The 21,056-nt window shown below is 43.2% G+C and overlaps 1 protein-coding gene and 1 long non-coding RNA gene across 8 annotated transcripts in view; one reads left to right on the forward strand and one right to left on the reverse strand.

Annotated features, from left to right (window-relative positions):
• The window catches only part of LOC118361058 (solute carrier organic anion transporter family member 4A1-like), a 43,984-nt gene extending 23,768 nt beyond the window's left edge, over positions 1-20,216 (reverse strand). For 2 of the 7 annotated variants that reach the window (XM_035740795.2, XM_052482832.1), the window contains exon 1: positions 9,012-9,304. The gene's annotated coding sequence lies outside the window, so the exon portion shown is untranslated. Of the gene's footprint in view, positions 1-2,973; positions 3,079-9,011; positions 9,305-20,073 lie in introns of those variants that run through there. The other 5 variants (XM_052482834.1, XM_052482831.1, XM_052482833.1 and 2 more) reach the window with 4 other exon arrangements.
• Positions 59-16,935, forward strand: LOC127912785 (uncharacterized). Its single transcript, XR_008083416.1, has 2 exons — positions 59-246; positions 16,306-16,935. It is a non-coding gene; the product is annotated as an uncharacterized LOC127912785 (long non-coding RNA).
• Positions 20,217-21,056: the final 840 nt, after the last annotated feature.

The raw sequence follows: 21,056 nt of genomic DNA on the forward strand, positions 1-21,056 counted from the left end.
AAATCATCACTCCCCAATCAGTCACCAATCAATCATCAATCAGAAGACACACCTCCTCCTGTTTCCTACCCAATCACAGTTCCTTTTCCCTTGGTTTAAAAACCCTGTCAGTTGTTTGCTCTAGAGCTCAATCTCTCTGTAAATGCCATATGTCTGTTTCACCTTCTCCTACTATGTCTCTCTATTGCTCTTTATGTATTGAGCTATTTTTTATTTGAGCACCTCCATATCACTTTGTCCTCACCTGTGAGTATTGTTTTTGGTTATGGTGTTTGTTTGCTGATGGGAAAAGGGGGAACCAAGACTAGTTGCCCATGGGCATACACTACCCGTGGGGAAACTTTGTTAAAAACACTAGTTAGAACTGGGCGGACCACCCACTGTATTTTTGGTTAACTGTTGTTGAAATAGTCTAGTCTAGTTTAAGAGTGTTTTGGATGCTTATTGTTTCTTTCCTTGGGTCCAGCTCAACTCAATTGCAATAAGGCACCTCAGGGTTTGTGGTATATGGCCAATATACCATGGCTAAGGACTGTATCCAGGCACTCCGCAAGAACAGCCCTTAGCCTTGGTATATTGGCCATATACCACACCCCCTCGTGCCTTATTGCTTAAATAACTCACGACTAGGGGCTGCTTTGACCCAGTCATTCATTCTAATAATTCTATTCATTAGATATTGCTAAGATAAACAAATCATTGGAATTTTGATAGCTAGTAGAGATTCAATGAGAGAAAATAACTTCAATAAATAATGATTTAATAAAGGCCTACATAAGCAACAACTATTAGGGTTGGCAAGTCTGAGCTAACCAAGTTAGTTGGTAATGTTAATAGTGCCGTTGATGGCACATGAGTGGAAGATCTGTCCATGGCCTTGCCTCTTCTTTGGCTGAAAATGGGACGCACCACTCAAATCGTGCTAAAATGCCTATCCAGCACTTTCTGTTCTCCATGGTGCAGCCAATAACTATTGAGTGAGCTCTCACACCGATGACCATTCACAGCCATTATTTCCCTTGCCTCCAGGCCTGCACCAGAACTTTTGCATTCTGAAGTAGCTACCCAAGTGGGCTGGATGTTTTGTTGTTTTGTCATGTTTTGACCCAGTCGTTAATTCTAATAATTCAACATTGCTGTGCTAAACAAATCATTGGCATGTAACTAGCTAGCAGAGATTCAATGATGATGAGAGACAAGAACTTCAGTAAATAATGATTTAGCTAATATCCAATAAGCGTGCGCTGGTTAATGGTGTTTATAGTGTCCATGGTCTATTATTAGTTTCACATTTATTCTTGGAACAGAAGAGATCGCATTTGTAAAATGATATATTGTTGCACCGGTCATGGGCAGACAGGTAAATTAATACAATCCAAACTCAAATATTTTATGAATTTTATACTTGGGCTGCAGGACCGTGGAATGATGACATTAACACGTCATGGTATTTTGCGGGAGCATTGTCCCACAACTCCCATATACTGTATCAACCAATTAGCGTCAGAATCCAAACAACCCATTTCATGAGACAATATACACATGGCCAGTATATTCATAAGAAGTACCATTGTTTATGTCATTACCTAGCAACACACTACTACCTTTACAGATCCACTGTCTCATCTGCAAAGCCATGCAATTTATAAGCTTGTCCACTGTATAAAGCATTATACATTATGTCCAACATTTGTAACATGGTTGCAATATTGAAATTCAATCTCCACTGCGTCCCATAATAATGAATGTGTTGGGAGTCGGGGCAAGACAGACGGGCAGCTTTTCTCAGCCAGTCAAAATCATGTATCAACATAATTTTTATGGATAAAGAATTTTCTATAGAAAAACTGGTAAAACGAAACAAAATGCAGCTAGTTTGTTGTCTTTCCAGCTTTAGTGATTGTGTGGTAGCTGTGTAGTTGGCTATCTAGCAAGGGGGAAGAGCCTCCATTGTAACCATTTTTGCTTACCATAGCAACCTGCACATTTCTGGAACTATCAACCAGCGCTTGGGTCGTTTTGCGTTACATGGCAGCCAATACGAATAGAACTAATGACCAGAAAGCGCCTACAATTGCACTTGACAACCAATGTTAGTGAATGTAGCATCACATTTTGTAGAAACTGTATGGTTTGGGAAAGAATCTTGCTTTTTAATGCTGGTAACCAATAATATATGAGAGGCCATGTGTTATAACATTTTTATCATGGCTGTGGTGGTCTACGGCTTCGCCTTGGTTGTAACAGCCATGATACAATTGTCATAACACATGACCTCTCATGTATTACTGCTTAAATCAAATTATACAGCTCAGACTCCATCTCATTAAACCTATTCCAACAGCAACGAAAAATAACTGAAAGCCTTTAGTCAGATAACACTTGGATATTTCCATGACCAAATCATTATTTCAAACATAAAAAATACCTTATTAAACATACTCCTTGTTGCTTGGTTTGTACAGACCATTCTTGGTTTACATTTTTGAAAAGAATTATATTCCATACAATCCAACTGCTTTAGAACTTTCAGGATACCTGCAGAAACAGTTTGGCCTGCCAACATTCTTCAGAGCCATAAACATGTGATGCTTTGTTGAATGATCAACTAAACCCTGGTGAGCAAGTACTAGGAAAGAAAAGCTAACAACTGTTTCAAGTATGCAATTAAAGCATATTGCTGTTATCTGTTATTTTGAGACTGGAGAAAATCCTTTCTTCCTCAGCTTTGGAAGCTACGCAGGACCTGTAAACTATTTACCAACTTTTCGCATAATATGCTAACCCTCCTCTCCTCAGTACAACATAATTTAGTTAACAATATAATCAGATTGAAGATTAAACTCGCACAGAATAAAATAAAATCCTCAGATTGACCATACGATTTTCTCAATTACTCCCCAATACCAATAATGAAGCATTACAATAAATACTCATTAGAAAGCGAAATATTAAGCATGATTTGCATCCTACCTCCACTCTTCCTCACAGGGTAAGGGAAACTGAGTCAGGGAGAGAGATAGAGACGGAGGTATCCCAGGTTCTAACCCAGTCTCTCCAAGCCTCTTAAAGGCTAACACTGAGACAGCTCAACGCCCAATCCTGACGTACAGATCCTGCTGATGACAGCCATGTGGGACAGCCCACCACTACAGTACCTAATCCACCTGGATAATTGGCTAGGGCTTACCACCACCGCCCACTGGCCAACCATGACACGCACACACACACCACTGCTGTAGAATACAGTATAACATAATATATATGATATAATATAACAACTGCAGTATAACCTCGTTTTAGATCACACATCTCTGGTTATAGCTCAAAGGGTGGATCGTAAACAATGGTAACTACTGTAAATGCAAACTCATTATTTGAACACATATTCACTAGAGCAGCAAATGAATGTGAATGTTGTGTGTGAACAGGAGAATGAAATAGCCTAGTCTGACCGCCGGCCACACAGCCATTGTTTGTGTGGGGTCGTTTCAGGACCAGTATATAGGGAAACGTTATCCTAACCGTGAACAGAATAGCACTTCAGCTCTTCTGAAGTGAATTATCACAGTGTTGTGTGTTTGTGAGGTGTTTCTCTCTCTCTCCCTCGCTAAAATATAACACACACAAACAAATACACCCTTTACCTCATCACCTTTATGGTATACCCTCAGGTTTTGCCTGATTTTCCCTGAGGGCCACTTTACAGGTTAAATCATCTGCTGCTGCCTTCAGGATCCTCAAAATGAGCAATTATTTGCCAGAACCTCTGCGCTCAGTCCACAAAGGTAACACCAAAAACCTGATTTTCACAGCTTTGAGGATGTTTATGACATCAGGGTTTTTGGCTACATGCCATATACAGTAGTAGTAGTAGTAATATTGTCCTCATAATTCTGCATGAAATGATGGCACTGGTGGTCTGTTACTGCTGTTAAAACAACAGAGAAAACAGAGAAAGACGAGTACTATCTGGCTTCAGCAACAATGGTCATGATGATTGCAGATATAAGAGTATGCGGTGGTGAGCCAGACCAGAACATTTGATTAAATCCTAATTAAATCGTATTGAGCAGTTGATTGATGGCCAAGTGGAGATATCCCCATTTCCCTCAGATAGTTTGAGAGAGAGAGAGAGAGAGTAAGACTCTAGATTAGACTATGGGAACTAGTCTGGAGCTGGAAGGACGCACTTGAGCCAGGGTACAATGTTCACAATGAGCCATGGGGTGATGTCTGTTATTTAGTTGTTTGCGTATCCCAGTGCAACGGATATATGAAGAAAAACAAGGCCCAAACACAAGATTTGGCAAAACTTCTAGTGTTTTACAGACCTGTTCCATTTATATTGGGATCTTCGAGTCTTTTCATTTCTATATCAAAGTGAGATCAAAATGAGGGAGCTCAGATGAATAAGCAAAGGGGCTACCGGTCCTCATTCTTATGAATAGCAGCTCATTCTTATGAATAGCAGCAGTGTTTGCTTTGGAGTGAGGAGGGTTTCCTCCTCTTTGGTAAACAGTTTCCTTTGATGTGTTGTTGGAGGCGCTCACATGGCTATTGCATGCAGAGCCAAGAGGTAGAACCAGAGCCATATCTTTAGATTTGGGACAACTTTTAGATTTTTTTTATTCTGTTCTTATTCTAGACATTCAGTTCCATAGCATTGTTTAAATATCCCCCTTGTCATTTTAATGGGGAGTTAACATGGCTGCCATAGAATGTTGTAGTGTCATGCAAATGCATCATAATTCAGAAACCTCAAAGGCCCAACTCTTTAAGAGTGCATTCGTAAATTTACCCTGGATAGTCAAGAGTGCATTCTGGGCCATTCCTAAATTCAGAGTGTTGTCAGATTGTCCGTTTGTAAATTCATAGTGCACACTGGACGCTCTGGCCGAGAAGTAGAGTTGATCCGAGCAATCTGACCTCACAGCAGCAATCATGCACCCAAGCTAACTGGCTAATGTTGATAAGCTTGCAAGCTACTTTTAGTCACAAATGAGAGAACACCTCACTTGGACCATTTCACTCACCCTAGCAGAGCTGGTTATACTGTTTTCATGTTATCTTAAGGTTTAATGACAGTTTTTTAGCCAATGTTTACTGACACCTGTCATAACCACGGTGCTAGGCTGTTTGTAAATTCATCAATTATTCTTCGCTCTGATACACTCAAACCAGAGTGCTCTGAACTTTCGGGAGTAGATTGCCAGAGTGAATTTACAAACGCACCCTAAATACGTGGCTCTGGGTAGAACCACTGTCTCACATAAAATAGCAGGGTAGGGAAGCCACCCTACTCATTTCTCACCTGTTGTTCCTAGAAGGGAAGCACTTTCAATAGTAAATCTTCATTCGACCTCCATTCCTCAACTACAACAGAGGATGGAATATGGATGTAACACACTTATTATCAGGTTTAAGTTCGGTAATAAGGTACTGTAACTTGACGCTGTTAAACATAATTTTTAGGGAAAATATTAAACTAAACATATTTGAAAATCAATAATTTGGGGAAGAACTGTATGTTTCTGTATCTGTCTTGTGACGGATTGGTCCAGAGCACACAGAAGATTTGGTTTTGCCTGCTGAGATCAGACAATGTATGGTCCGATTGCAACGTCATAGATGTCCGAAAGAAAAACTCAAATTTAACCAATCACTACAAAACGAACCAGGGAACAGCCCACTAACATTGTTGTCTTTCAGCCCCCGTTGGCTCAATGTTCCTGGGAGGTTCAGGCAACAGCAAACATACTATTTCCATTAGAACAATCTCCGATACTGATCTAACCATTGTGTCTAGTCTACAAAGTACACTATTAAAACCCTGATATTCCTTCATCTCTGTTTGGCCCCAGGGTAGTATTGTTCTCCATACTGTTTATCTTTATACAGTCACAGTACATCCATACTGTATGCCCTCAAAAAAATAATATCAGGACATTTTATGAGGTGGTCGACACCCATTGCATGTGCTGTGTAGGCTAATACCACCCAAGTTGAGCACTTACAGTAAGTTGTGGGCAGCAGCTAGCCTAGTGGTTAGAACGTTGGGCCAGTAACCGAAAGGTTGCTAGATTGAATCCCTGAGCTGACAAGGTAAAGCATATGTTGTTCTGCCCCTGAACAAGGCAGTTAGTTAACCCACTGTTCCTAGGTCATCATTGTAAATAAAGATTTGTTCTTAAGTGACTTGCCTAGTTGAATAAAAAAAAAAAAGTTCTGACTCTCATCACAAACATTACACTGGCTTGGTATTCACCCCCCTTGGCATTTTTCCTATTTTGTTGCCTGACAACCTGGAATTAAAATGGATTTTTGGGGTGTCCGGCAGGACAATGACCCTAAGCAGGACAATATAATTTGATTTACACAACACAATACAACACTTTGAAGATCCAGCTTCTTCAAGTTAGATGGGTTCCGCATGTATACATCTTTAAGTCATACCACAGATTCTCAATTGGATTGAGGTCTGGGCTTTGACTAGGCCATTCCAATACATTTAAATGTTTCCCCTTAAACCACTCAGTGTTGCTTTAGCAGTATGCTTGGGTCATTGTCCTGCTGGAAGGTGAACCTCTGTCCTAGTCTCAAATCTCTATAAGACTGAAACAGGTTTCCCTCAATCATTTTCCTCTATATAGCGCCATCCATCATTCCTTCAATTCTGACCAGTTTCCCAGTCTCTGACGATGAAAAACATCCCCACAGCATGATGCTACCACCACCATGCTTCACTGTAGGGGTGGTGTTCTCGGGGTGATGAGAGGTGTTAGGTTTTCACCAGACATAGCGTTTTCCTTGAAGGCCAAAAAGCTACATTTGAGTCATCTGACCAGAGTACCTTCTTCTACATGTTTGGGCAGTCTCCCACATGCCTTTGGGCGAACACCAAACATGTTTGCTTATTTTTTTATGGCCACTCTTCTGTAAAGCCCAGCTCTGTGGAGTGTATGGCTTAAAGTGGTCCTATGGACTGATACTGCAATCTCCGCTATGAAGCTTTGCAGCTCCTTCAGGGTTATCTTTGGTCTCTTTGTTGCCTCTGATTAATGCCCTCCTTGCCTGGTCCGTGAGTTTTTATGGGTGGCCCTCTCTTAGCAGGTTTGTTGTGGTGCCATATTCTTTCCATTTTTTAAGAATAGATTTAATGGTGGGATGTTCAAAGTTTCTAATATTTTTTATAACTCAACCCAGATCTGTACTTCTTCACAACTTTGTCCCTGACCTGTCTGGAGAGCTCCTTGGTCCTCATGGTGCCGCTTGCTTGTTGCTGACCCTTGCCCAGTGGTGTTGCAGACTCTGGGGGCTTTCAGAACAGGTGTATATATTCTGAGATCATGTGACAGATCATGTGACACTTAGATTGCACACAGGTGGACTTTATTTAACTAATTATGTGACTTCTGAAGGTAATTAGTTGCTCCAGATCTTATTTAGGGTCTTCATAGCATTTTTTTTTTTTTTTCATTTCACTTCACCAATTTAGACTATTTTGTGTATGTCCATTACATGAAATCCAAATAAAATCCATTTAAATTACAGGTTGTAATGAGAAAAAAAAGCAGAGGTGAATACTTTTTTTCACATGACTCTGATCATTATGTCCATGATGTGCACTGAAGTCTTACATCATGTATTCAATCCATTACAGCCAATATGTTTACATACTGTAGGAGTACCAGTATGTCATAGATGAGCAGCATCGTTCTGACTAGTGCCTGATGATGAATTATGAGGTGATCAGTGCACATTATGGACATCATGATCAGAGTCACGTGCTGCACAGTCACCCCAAAAGCACTAGCGAGACAGAGGGATACACTCCATACATAGCAGCCACAAGAAAACAACATCTTACATCATACAGTAGACAGAGCTGCAAACAAGAACTGACAGTAGACAGAGCTGCAAACAAGAACTGACAGACAGAAAGAAATGGCATTGCAGGTATAGAACTGCCAGACAGACAGCCAGGGACAGACAGACATACGGACAGACAGCCGGGCCCTCAGTGAGTAGGCGTCAGCAGGTTGTCCCTCAGGCCAGCAGAGATCTTGACTGGGGCTGAGGCTGGGCACTATGACATTGCCAGAACGCCAGGCCCTGGACTCAGCATGGAAACAACAGTGTCTGTCTGTCTCTCTCCAACATCTGGGCCGTAACGCATCTCATACAGCTACACGCGCTCAGTCTAAACAATACGCCACACTGTAGGTCCCAGTTCTCCATCTTTAACTGACTATCTGTCACACACTCCCACTGTACCTATAGTATGCCTATGTATCATACGTAGAATGTATGCACACATGACTGTAAGTCGCTTTGGATAAAAGCGTCAGCTAAATGGCATATATTATTATTATTATTATTATCAGTCCCGTGTGTGTGTTAGTGGCTAGTTTTTCCTCTGGGTGCCTGAAGCGTAAGGCAGGGCCAGCCTGAAACACATGGGGCGGACAGGACTCATACGTTTATGATCCTGGTTGTGGCAGCAGTTTTCTGTTATCATTGTCCAGATGCCATTATCATAGGACATTACCTCCCAATTAAACAGGTAGTTACTAAGCTTCCCTTCATGATGCTTCTGCAGGCTATGCATGATAAGACCAGTGAAGAATTTGAAATATTACGATTTCGTTTTTCATAAGGTAGGAAATAGGTCCTACATTTCCAAATGTGCAGTCCATCTCCTTAGCTACAATTTATACAAATGTACTCTGGTTACGCACATTACATTGTACCCTACCACATGTCACAGTCACAGTAGCTGTAGTGACACTGGGTCCAGGGTGCCCTTTGGAATCCTACTCACAGTAAGTTGATGTTATTACACTTTACTGCTCTATTATGGAATGAATATACAATACAACTGTGTGCCATTTAAACTAGATGTCTTTCATATTTGTGCTTGATACAGGTACCTCAACCACAGTTGATTCAGCCATGTGTATTCAGAGATTTCCTTTCAGACCTATTCAAAAACTGTTTACTGTACATACCAAGTCAGGGTAACTGATCTTCAGTTTTACTTCCTTTTACTTTAAGTTATTTTCCTTCTAAAGATGTGCTGACTGTCTTTTCGTTTCCCTTCTGTTGATATGTATTCCATATAGCAGATGAGACTAGTTCTGTCAGGTGATCCATTTGGTTCATCCACTAGTACAGTATCTAACATACTGTATCCACTGAGCTAAAAGGCATTTTAAATCCCCAAAGCTTCCCTACCAAAGTTTTTCACTAACAGCAGCAGTAGCAGCAGTTTTAACAGCCTGTATCTCCCTACACAGCAGTTGAGCAGCACATTGCGCTCTCTTGATATCAAACCGATGCCCTGCCCAGTCTCCCTTGGGATTGGCACGTTCAGTATTTTGGATGAGGCCATTCCATCCTATTTGAAAGAAATGTGAACTTTGAAACCTCTTGGCTGATCTTGAAGCCTAATCAGCACTTCCTGGTACTGCCTCAGAACAACAGGTGAGTCAGATGTGTAACTGGGCTGTGGGGAGACTCCAGGTACAGATGTCCCCAGTGTGGTTAAACTCTATTTAATATCAATAGCTTTCTTAATGGATGGATTCCATTGACACACATAATGTGCCAACCAGTGTGTGATGTCCTCCTGTACAGAAAGGTATGTGTGGAAAAATCCCTCAGCCTTCCAGCTCATTGCAGTAACAGTACACCCCACAGGGCACAACTCACTCTATTGGAGCTAATGAGACTGGACAAGGCAGGCACTGACCCAATAATGGCTTTCCACTTGCTGCTCACAGGGCTAACATCACCCTGCGGCCAATTCTTTATTAAATTTCTTGCAAAAAATAAATCCCACATTAACAGAAGAATACCTTAAATGTACCTTATGCAAAACCATATCAGAGACCCAGGGTTATTTTTTTTAATCTCTTATATTGGGTCAAATGACCTATGATTCATTACAGTGGAGGCTGCTGAGGGGAAGACACCTCATAATAATGGAGTGAATGGAATGGCATCAAACCATGTGTTTGATTTATTTGAAACCATTCATATATTCCACTCCAGCCATTACCACAAACCTGTCCTCCCCAATTAAGGTTCCACCAACCTCCTGTGATTCATTAATTCTTTAAAGCTAAATAATTTAATCTATTAAATGAATGGTTTAGTTCCAAAACGATATAAAAACACTTTGAAGCTTCTATATTGCAATAGTTAACACACCATATAAATACAATGGATTTTACACAGCATACTACGATTTCACTTCCCAGGGTGCAATGCTCCCCCCAGGGCTGTTGGCTGGCTAGTGGTTACTGATACTGAATTTTCTCTCTCCTCTCACTTGCTTCTCAAAAGTGGCTTGTGCTGTGTCAGTTGCATGACCAAGCCAAAGTAGCCTGGCTAGCTACTGCCACCATGAAAAGATTCAGCCAAATTACTAGACACTCGATCCTCTCAATCGGTATATGACATGAGACACATTTGACCAAAAGTAACACAAATTCTAGTTTGTGTTACTTTTGTTTTTTATGTTCTAGTATCAAAAAAGTAGTGAAGTTTGGGTATCCTACGAAACACTAGTAGGAGAGGGGACGGCTCTTTCTACTCTCACCTCCCCTGGTTGCACCCCAGCACTATTTGTCTTTGGCGGCTGAGAGTCATAAATTGGGACACACCAATGCATCCTTCCTCAGATGTTATATAGTTTATCATATACATATGCAAATCTACATTTGTGAGTTGTGTGCATACACGTGTGATGAATTAAATCAAAGCCAACCAAAGCCAGAAATGCTGTATACTGGGAGGATTTAAAGGAGGATTGGTCTCTATCCCTCTGACTGTGTGTGGTTTGAGTTGTGTAATGTGCTGCCTCAGGCCTATAGGAGTAGGGTGATTTTGATGGGGATAGGTAAGAGTTTGTTGAGTGGGGGAAAATTATGTCCATTTACTGTACAAATCACTGTGTAAAGGTCCGATTCCATCCAAAATAAGACGCATACCGACACACACAGATGAACCTTCTGCCCTACTTTTCCAGGCAGGCTCGCTATCTGCTGTTGATGTGTCGGATCGCAGGTGAAACCGACTGGAAGAAATGACCTCCAGTAAGCCAATCAGACATCTCCAAGCCAGACTTACCCTTATATGAGCTTTCTGAGGGGTGAGGAGAGGCCACCATGTAAATGATGCTAATTAATTACCCGTGTCTGCTGACCCTGATGCTCACTGCCTGCCGAGGTTGGGCTTGCCTCAACTTCAGAGATGAAAAGAGAGACTGAAAAAATAAACACTGCGCTACAAATGAACCAGACCTCACAGTGAAGCTACAGGAACACTCAGAGCAGGATATAGGTCAACCAGTTCAACCACATGGAGAGTGGAGGGCAGTGGGAAACAGTGAGGGCCTTCTACGCCCTCAGTGAACGCCTAAGGATTTTTTTAAACTTCCGCCTTCTTGAAGGCCTTGACACGTCACTCCTGAGAGCGCATGCAGTAGCCTAGCTTTCCCACGGTTTACGCTAGCTTTTGTTGTAGTGTGTGGTGCCTACAGACACAAGTGTTATTGTGAAGGATCATTTTGCTAATTTGTTAACATCGCCCTGAGTGCCACGGTGGTGTGCATTGTACACGGTCTAATTTCCTTCATCTGAACATCCGTGTCAGCAACAATCATGCTTCTCAGTTCATTACACACAGCATAACACACACAATTAAATATTTGAGAATATATTACAGAACAGACATGCTTCGGTATTAGGTTGTATTTAACTCTCATTTCAGTGTTAGTCTACACCTGTGGTGTACAATGCATGTGACAAATAACATTTGATTTGATTTATTACAGTGCTAACAAGTCTCACATCAGCTCAGTACTGTAAAATGTGAGTCAGTTTGACAGTTGTCTTTCAATGTCAAGCTATTTCAATTATTTTCTTCATGCAAATGAAGACAGGGAAGAGTGGTATCTATCTACCGTACACTAGGCATTGCAATAACTTGTATCTTCGCTAGAGTATTTGACAAAGCATTGCAGATAACCGCATTGCTTTAAAAGGGGATACAGTACGTTTGAAAATAACATATAATGAACAAATTCGTGTCTGTCAACCAAACTAGCCACTATCCAGTGTTAGGGAGTAGTGAACTACATGTACAGTTGAAGTCGGAAGTTTACATACACCTTAGCCAAATACATTTCAACTCAGTATTTCACAATTCCTGACATTTAATCAGAGTAAAAATTGTCTGTTTCAGGACAGTTAGGATCACCACTTTATTTTAAGATTGTGAAATGTCAGAATAATATTAGAGAGTGATTTATTTAAGCTTTAATTTATTTTCTTCACATTCCCAGTGTGTCAGAAGTTAACATACACTCAATTAGTATTTGGTAGCAATGCCTTTAAATGGTTCAACCTGGCTCAAATGTTTTGGGTAAATTAAAGCTTTGCACAATAAGTTGGGTGAATTTTGGCCCATTCCTCCTGATAGAGCTGGTGTAACTGAGTCAGGTTTGTAGGCCTCCTTGCTCGCACACTCTTTTTCAGTTCTGCCCACAGATTTTCTATAGGATTGACGTCAGGGCTTTGTGATGGAGACTCCAATACCTTGACTTTGTTGTCCTTAAGCCATTTTGCCACAACTTTGGAAGTGTGCTTGGGGTCATTGTCCATTTGGAAGACCCATTTCTGACCAAGCTTTAACTTCCTGACTGATCTCATGAGATTTTGCTTTAATATATCCACATAATTTTCACACCTCATGATGCCATCTATTTTGTGAAGTGCACCAGTCCCTCCCGTAGCAAATCACCCCCACAACATGATGTTGCCACCCCCGTGCTTCACAGTTGGGATGGGGTTCTTCAGCTTGCAAACGTCCCCCTTTTTCCTCCAAACATAACGATGGTCATTATGGCCAAACAGTTATATTTTTGTTTCATCAGACCAGAGGACATTTTCCAAAAAGTACGATCTTTGTCCCCATGTGCAGTTGCAAACCGCAGTATGGAAGCAGTGGCTTCTTCCTTGCTGAGCGGCCTTTTAGGTTATGTCGATATAGGACTTGTTTAACTGTGGATATAGATACTTTTGCACCTGTTTCCTCCAGCATCTTCACAAGGTCCTTTCCTGTTGTTCTGAGAATGATTTGCACTTTTCGCACCAAAGTACGTTCATCTCTAGGACACAGAACGCCTGGTCTCATGGTGTTTATACTTGCGTACTATTGTTTGTACAGATGAACGTGGTACCTTCAGGCATTTGGAAATTGCTTCCAAGGATGAACCAGCCTTGTGGAAGTCTACAAAAAAATTCTGAGGTCTTGACTGATTTCTTTTGAATTTCCTATTATGTCAAGCAAAGAGGCACGGAGTTTGAACGTAGGCCTTGAAATACATCCACGGGTACACCTCCAACTGACTCAAATGATGTTAATCAGAAGCTTCTAAAGCCATTACATAGTTTTCTGGAATTTTCCAAGCTGTTTAGAGGCAGTCAACTTAGTGTATGACCCACTAGAATTGTGATACAGTGAATTATAAGTTAAATAATCTGTCTGTAAACAATTATTGGAAAAATTACTGGTGTCATGCACAAAGTAGATGTCTGATTGTTTTGTCTAACCTGTCACGACCTTGTGTCGTTAGGGACCTACCTTCCCCGTGCACTCATTAGACACTTGTTTTGTGCGGATTGTATTTTTGTTACGTGTGTGCGTTAGGTAGAGGTGTTCGTGTTCTGGACCTGGCCTGTGGTTTTGGGTGGACCATTAGTCCCGCGTGACAGAATCCCGCACCTCACATGGTCAGGAGCCGCACCTCCTCTCCCATCGATGGAGAAAGGGGTCAGGGAGGCCACGGTGCCACTGGGCATGGTAACGCAGGGGAGTCATAAGGAGCAGATTAGTCTGTTCCTTATCGATTCACCTGCGTTTCCAGTGGTGTTGGGAATTCCCTGGCTAGCTCAGCACAACCCAGAGATTTCCTGGCGACAGGGGGCTCTTATAGGGTGTTCAGGCAGGTGTATAGAAGTTGCCATTGGTGCAACTACGGTGGAGAGTCCAGACCAGGTTTCCACCGTGCGCTTTCCCTCTGAATATGCCGATTTGGCTATCGCCTTCAGTAAAAGGAAGGCAACCCAATTACCACCCCATCGTCGAGGGGACTGCGCGATAAACCTCTTGGAGAACGCTGCACTTCCTAGGAGTCACGTGTACCCATTGTCCCAGGAGGAGACAGTAGCTATGGAGACATATGTTGCTGAATCGCTGGGACAGGGATACATTCGGCCCTCCGCATCACCCATCTCCTCAAGCTTCTTTTTTTTGTGAAGAAGATTATCGAGGTCTAAATTCTATCACAGTGGGGTTTAGTTACCCACTACCTCTCATCAACCCATCGCCATATGGGTTGAAAAATGCTCCAGCCGTCTTCAAATCCTTCTTAGATGAGATTCTCCGAGACCTGCTCGGGCAAGGGGTGGTAGTGTACATCGATGACATGTTGATCTATTCTGTCACACGCGTGGCGCACGTGTCTCTGGTGCGTAAGGTACTTGGGCGACTGCTGGAGCATGACCTGTATTGCAAGGCCGAGAAATGTGTGTTCTTCAAACAGGCTGTTTCCTTCCTGGGTTATCGTATTTCCACCTCCGGGTTGGTGATGGAAAGTGACCGCGTTACAGCCGTGCGTAATTGGCCTACTCCGACCACGGCGAAAGAGGTGCATCGGTTTTTAGGGTTTGCCAATTACTACCGGAGGTTTATCCGGGGTTTTGGTCGGGTGGCTGCTCCCATTACCTCACTGCTGAAGGGAGGACCGGTGCGCTTGCGTTGGTCATCAGAGGCGGGCAGAGCTTTCAGTCGTCTGAAGGAGCTGTTCACCAATGCGCCAGTGTTGGCGCATCAGGACCCCTCTTTAGCGTTCATAGTGGAGGTGGACGCGTCCGAGGCGGGGGTTAGGGCGGTGCTGTCCCAGCGCTCGGGCGTGCCACCAAAGCTCTGCCCTTGTGCCTTCTTTTCGAGGAAGCTTGGTCTGGCGGAGCGAAACTGATGTAGGGGACTGGGAGTAGTTAGCTGTAGTCAAGGCTCTGAAGGTGTGAAGACATTGGCTTGAGGGGGCGAAGCACCCTTTTCTCATCTGGACTGACCATCGTAATCTCGAGTATATCCCGGCAGCGAGGAGACTAAATCCGCGTCAGGCTAGATGGGCCATGTTTTTTTTACCCGGTTTCGTTTCACCATCTCGTACCGGCCAGGCTCCCAAAACACCAAAGCCGACGCGCTGTCCCGCCTCTATGATACCGAGGAGTGGTCCGTTGAGCCGACTCCCATCATTCCACCTTCATGTCTCGTGGCACCGGTAGTATGGGAGGTGGATACGGAAATAGAGAGGGCCTCACGGTTAGAGCCAGCCCCCCCTCACTGTCCAGCAGGGGCTCAGTACGTGCCGAGGGGTGCCCGGGATAAACTAATCCGTTGGGCTCATACTCTACCCTCCTCGGGTCATCCTGGCATCGAGAGGACAGTGCGGAATCTTAGGGGGAGATACTGGTGGCCCACGTTGGCTAAGGACTTGAGATTATGTCTCCTCCTGCTCGGTGTGCGCTCAGAGCAAGGCTCCTCGACATTTGCATAGAGGGAAGTTACAGCCCCTCCCCGTTCTACAACGGCCGTGGACACACTTATCGGTGGACTTTCTTACCGACTTTTCCCCGTCCCAGGGAAGTACTACGATCCTGGTCGTTGTGGATCGGTTTTAAGTCCTGCCGTCTCATCCCGTTGCCCGGTCCCTCTATGGCCCTGCAGACTGCGGAGGCCTTATTTTACCCATTACTTCCGGCACTATGGGGTGCCTGAACATTGTTTCTAATCGTATGTTCCTTGGGCTGAGCTCGCTCAGAACTCCCTCCGCCACTCCTCAACGAACATATCCCCTTTTGAGTGTGTGTTGGGTTACCAGCCCGTCCTGGCCCCCTGGCATCAGAGCCAGACCGAGGCTCCTGCAGTAGAGGAATGGGTACAGCGCTCCAAGAACACCTGGAAAGCCGTCCAGGAGTCGCTGAGACTGGCAGGGGAACGGTAGAAGAGGAGCGCTGACCAGCACCGCAGTGAGGCCCCCGTGTTCGCACCAGGGGAACGGGTCTGGCTCTCGACCCGAAACCTGCCCCTCCGCCAGCCCTGCCGAAAGCTGGGGCCGCAGTATGTCGGGTCATTTAAAGTCCTGAGGAGAATAAACGAGGTGTGTTACAGGTTACAATTTCCTAGGTATTATCTTATTAACCCCTCGTTTCATGTGTCTCTCCTCAGGCCGACGGTGGCTGGTCCCCTTTAGGAACGTGAGGTGCCTGAGGTCCCTCCGCCCCCTCTGGACATCGAGGGGTCCCTGGCGTACACAGTACGTGGCATTCTGGACTCAAGACGCTGGGTGTGGGGCCTACAGTACCTCGTGGACTGGGAGGGGTACGGTCCGCAGGAGTGGTGCTGGGTACCGGTGGGGGACATTTTGGATCCTTCCCTCCTGAGAGACTTCCACCGCCTCCACCCGGATCTCCCACGCTGCGGGAGCCGCGAGTCAGGGGGGGGGTTACTGTCACGACTTCCGCCGAAGTTGGCTCCCCTGCCTGTTCGGGCGGTGCTCAGCAGTCGTCGTCACCGGCCTACTAGCTGCCACCGATCCCTTTTTCGTTGTCTGTTTGTTTTGTCTTATGAGTTTCACATGTGTCCTGTTGTATGTGCTTAAGGGGCTTCCTTATTTAAAGTACGTGTACCCGCCCTTGTTTTGTGCGGGATTGTATTTTTGTTACGTGTGTGTGCATTAGGTAGAGGTGTTCGTGTTCTGGACCTGGCACCCTGTGTTTTGGGTGGTCCACATTATTGTCCGCGCACTGTGTTGTGGGCTTGTTATTTTGTGCCGCATTAAAGTGCACCTTTTCCCTGTGGAACTCTCTGCGTCTGATTCCTTCCTCACCCACTTAGTCCCGCATGACATAACAGACTTGCCAAAACTATAGTTTGTTAACAAGAAATTTGTAGAGTGGTTGAAAAACAAGTTTTAATGACTCCAACCTAAGTGTATGTAAACCTCCGACTTTAACTGTAGTTCAATTAGTAATTTAACTACATTTTGCAATAGCTTGGTGGTATTTTAACTAAATTTAAATCTCAGTAGTGCTTTCAGTTACTTTAAAAAAACATTTTTTACCATGGAGTGGATTAACATCTGCTAACCATGTGTATGTGACAAATACATTTGATTTGATTTAGCTAACTACTGGAACTCCACGCTACACGCCTACTTCACCTATATTTTCTTTCTGCAAGAATTTCCTTTCTCTTTCGACATCAGACATGTCTAATTCTCACTTGCATTTAATAAATTACACATTCTGTTAACACCTGACTCCAGAGTGATCTGTTCTTGCACTTTGTAGTCTATGACATTTAAGATTTAGATTATAATATATCACAAAGTAGTTTAGATGTAGTGAACTTTTGTGAAGTAACTTCAGTTGAGTAAACTATATATTTCTCGGGTCGCTTTAGTGTAGCTTAAGTTCTTCTGGTGTGAAGTAACTTGTAGCTTGGTAAACTATATAGCTGAGTAGAGAGTATCTCTATCCTTATAAAGTTCACTCAGTCATGTTTTCTTTTAGATTTCATGTACATTACATCACATACTAACTTGACCTACCTCTCTCACACACACACACACACACACACACACACAGTATTGGATAGCATACCACTGATAAGTGGTTTGTTTTGGTGGCTACCTCTCGTTATTGTGCCAAATGGAGCTCACTCAGGCAATATCAGTTTGCCAGGCTCAAATGTGGAGCAGGTGGCACGGAGAGGGAGGAGGCTGAACCTCGCTAACCAGAACTAGGCTGGGGATGCCTAACCAGAGTCCAGACCGTATACAGTTCTCATTGCTATTGCATGGGCTTATGGCAGGCATGGTCGTGCATACACAGTATAACAAGAAACATAGGGATATGAAGCATACAGGTCTTATTCTTTCCTTTGAACTCCTCACTAGCACACACACACACACATTCAATCATATCATACTTACACACACGCATACACACACACACACTTAGGTTTACACTACCTTATTCTATATGACCCTAAAATGTATGGTCCTTGGATCAAAACTTATTATGATTAACATCTATATAATTTATTGCAACCACACCATGACACACAGAGGATACTCTCTCCATCCACATAGTGGCATACAGTAGGATTGGTCGGGGAGGGTATGGAGGGTCTGGGGACCGTTATTGGTTTAAGACCTTCAACACGTTGCCCTCTGCAACCACTGCTGTCACTCGGTCAACAGGACACATTTTTCATGTGGTTTTTAAAGTGAGTAGTGGTCTCATGGGGGAGGGGGTATGCACACCAGAGTAAATGGGCACTTAACAATGGACAAGCTCACATGGGAGACCCCTGTCAATTATGTATAAGGGACAAGGGATCAGGTGTTACTGAGAATCACTCTTAAAATATCAAAATGTTACAGGCATGGGGAAACAGAGAAGGGTTTTAAGTGTGTAAAAATGCCATGTGTCAAGCCTGGTCTGGCAGTGGTTCAGATTTGATATCAAATTCTCACAGAGACTGTTATAGTGTAATGACAATATATTCCCAGGCATACAAGATATAGGGGACATTTCTTTTTTCTTATTTTTTGTGGTCAACATTTCTGTTTTATTCAGTATGCTATAGGTTTATATGCAAATACTGGTTACCAAAGGTTACAGACCATATGATGTACATAATGTGTACCATTAGTAAGCATAAGGTTTATCTTTTAGTAGGTTGGTATGCATTCATTGGGCCAAAGCCTATTTCACTGTGCTTTTGTAAAAGAGCAGGTGCTTAATGCAGGCACGCCACTCACTTGTAGCGTTTGGAGACTGCATGGAAGACATTTTGCCATGTTGACTAAGTACGAGGAAGCAACACGAGAGACGCATGTGTCACTTTTTGACCATAGCGACGCAGGTGTTACTGTTTGACCATAGAGACGCAGGTGTCACTGTTTGACCATAGAGACGCAGGTGTCACTGTTTGAACATAGAGACGCAGGTGTTAGTGCTTGACCCTTTTAATAATAACCTGAGTGAATACAATAACATGCATAAAACTGTGTTGCGCGCTGCATGGCTTTGTTGCGCGACTGCATAGACAAAGGATGGGAGTATGATCGGAAACCCAGTAGGCCTATGCAGAAGAGACGTAGGTGTCTTATATATAAACACCCTGCATGTCGACCGCTCATTGCTCAGATATGTAGGCTATTCGGGGTACAACAATGAGACCAAAACCAAATCGCTGCTGTGGCACTGTTATAACGGAATAATACCAGGCGAAATTATGCCACCAAGTTTAGTTTCGCCCTATATAATATCCATTTCGTTTTCTTCCATTGTTTTCCTCGGTGTCACGCCTCAACACTTCCTCTTGTCATGATGGGCAAATCCGGCAGCAAATTAATGCGCTAATAACCCAAAAAGTATTCGAGTGAATCCTCTCATACTCCTGTAAATAGAATATATGCTAAGGCATATACCAATGGACAGGTAGCCAGTTAAATCCACCTAATTGTAAAATAATGGTCAATAATAATAATAATAATCAAACAGTCGGTTATCAGCCCATCAGTCCGTATGGTGACTGTATTGAATGAACTAACTCATTTACAGCCTATACAGAATGCCCTTGTAATGCTTCCTACGCAATGTAAATGATTAAATAGGCTAGATACGACCAGATGTTGTTGATGCTGTAGACGCTTTTGTTTATCTATCAACCATCATTAAGCCCGATGTGACTGAGGAACAACAATGCTTTAATCAGTTTAGACTATGCAAAGCTGAGAGAAAAAATTGGAGTAAAACATGTGCGCCACTGGGTAACGGCATCCACGTTCGTTGGCTTTACAGTAATGACAGCCATAGACCACGAACATGCTGATGTTGGCCATCGGGATACAGAATTCCTGAGAGTATCCCTAAACGGAACTGGAATGACTGATGTATCGGATACAAAATGTAAAATACTTACATGTTAGTGTCCTTTTAGGTTGCTACCCCTTGTCTCGACCATGCCATAGGGCGGATGACAATTCCATTGGGTGGATGAAATAATGATTCAAATGTCTACATTGATACGTAACGACGTGCTTCCTTGTTTGTTGGTCCTCACAGTTGGCGGCAGCGTCGGGTCTCTACGCCTCGATTAGACAGTCAGTGATGTTTCGGTTAGACCGACAGTGTTATTGCGTTTTGGTACACAAGATGTAGCCTACATGAATTTCCAATAGAACCCTGCATTTGCCTTGCAGCATTGCAGACAGAGGCAGTGCGTTCTGTCTCTTACAAAAAAAATATTGCCGTTTTGAAACTGCAGTCAAAGTGGAGTAACTGCAGTCGACTGTGGTATTTTTGCAGAATATCTGCAGTGTACTGAAGTTAAATGGCTGTTTTACTGCAATAAAACTGCAGTAAAAGAAACAGTGTTATTTTGGACGCAGTATTAGCAGCACACTGCAGTTATACTGCACTCTAACGGCAGTTATACTGCACTCTGACAGCAGTTATACTGCACTCTAACAGCAGTTATACTGCACTCTGAATGCCATCCTTTTTCGTAATTGGTGTGGTGCAAAAAACAATTACAATATAGACAATAGCACCATAGACATAGCAACATAGCAACATAGGACAAGCAAGACATAGCATACAGACAGAGCAACATAGAACAAAAAGCAGCAAGACAAAATTCATAAAAGCAACAAAGTGTTTCCATACCTCACAAGCTACAGACAACATGGAAAGCGGCAACACACAGCTAGGGACCATGTTCACAAATCTGATTGACCTTTAGCCATGTCTTCAAGCATTTTGTGAAAGTGTGATATGTGGTGCAGTTATGTGTGTCTGATGGCAGTGCATTCCAGACATGGGAAGCTCTCACAGAGAATGCAGATTTACTAAAGGTGCTTTTCCTTTAGGGGAACTATACAGTCACCTCTCATGGCAGACCTT

Source organism: Oncorhynchus keta, chromosome 28 (genome assembly GCF_023373465.1).
Source record: "Oncorhynchus keta strain PuntledgeMale-10-30-2019 chromosome 28, Oket_V2, whole genome shotgun sequence".
In the NCBI taxonomy this organism is placed as follows: Eukaryota; Metazoa; Chordata; class Actinopteri; order Salmoniformes; family Salmonidae; genus Oncorhynchus; species Oncorhynchus keta.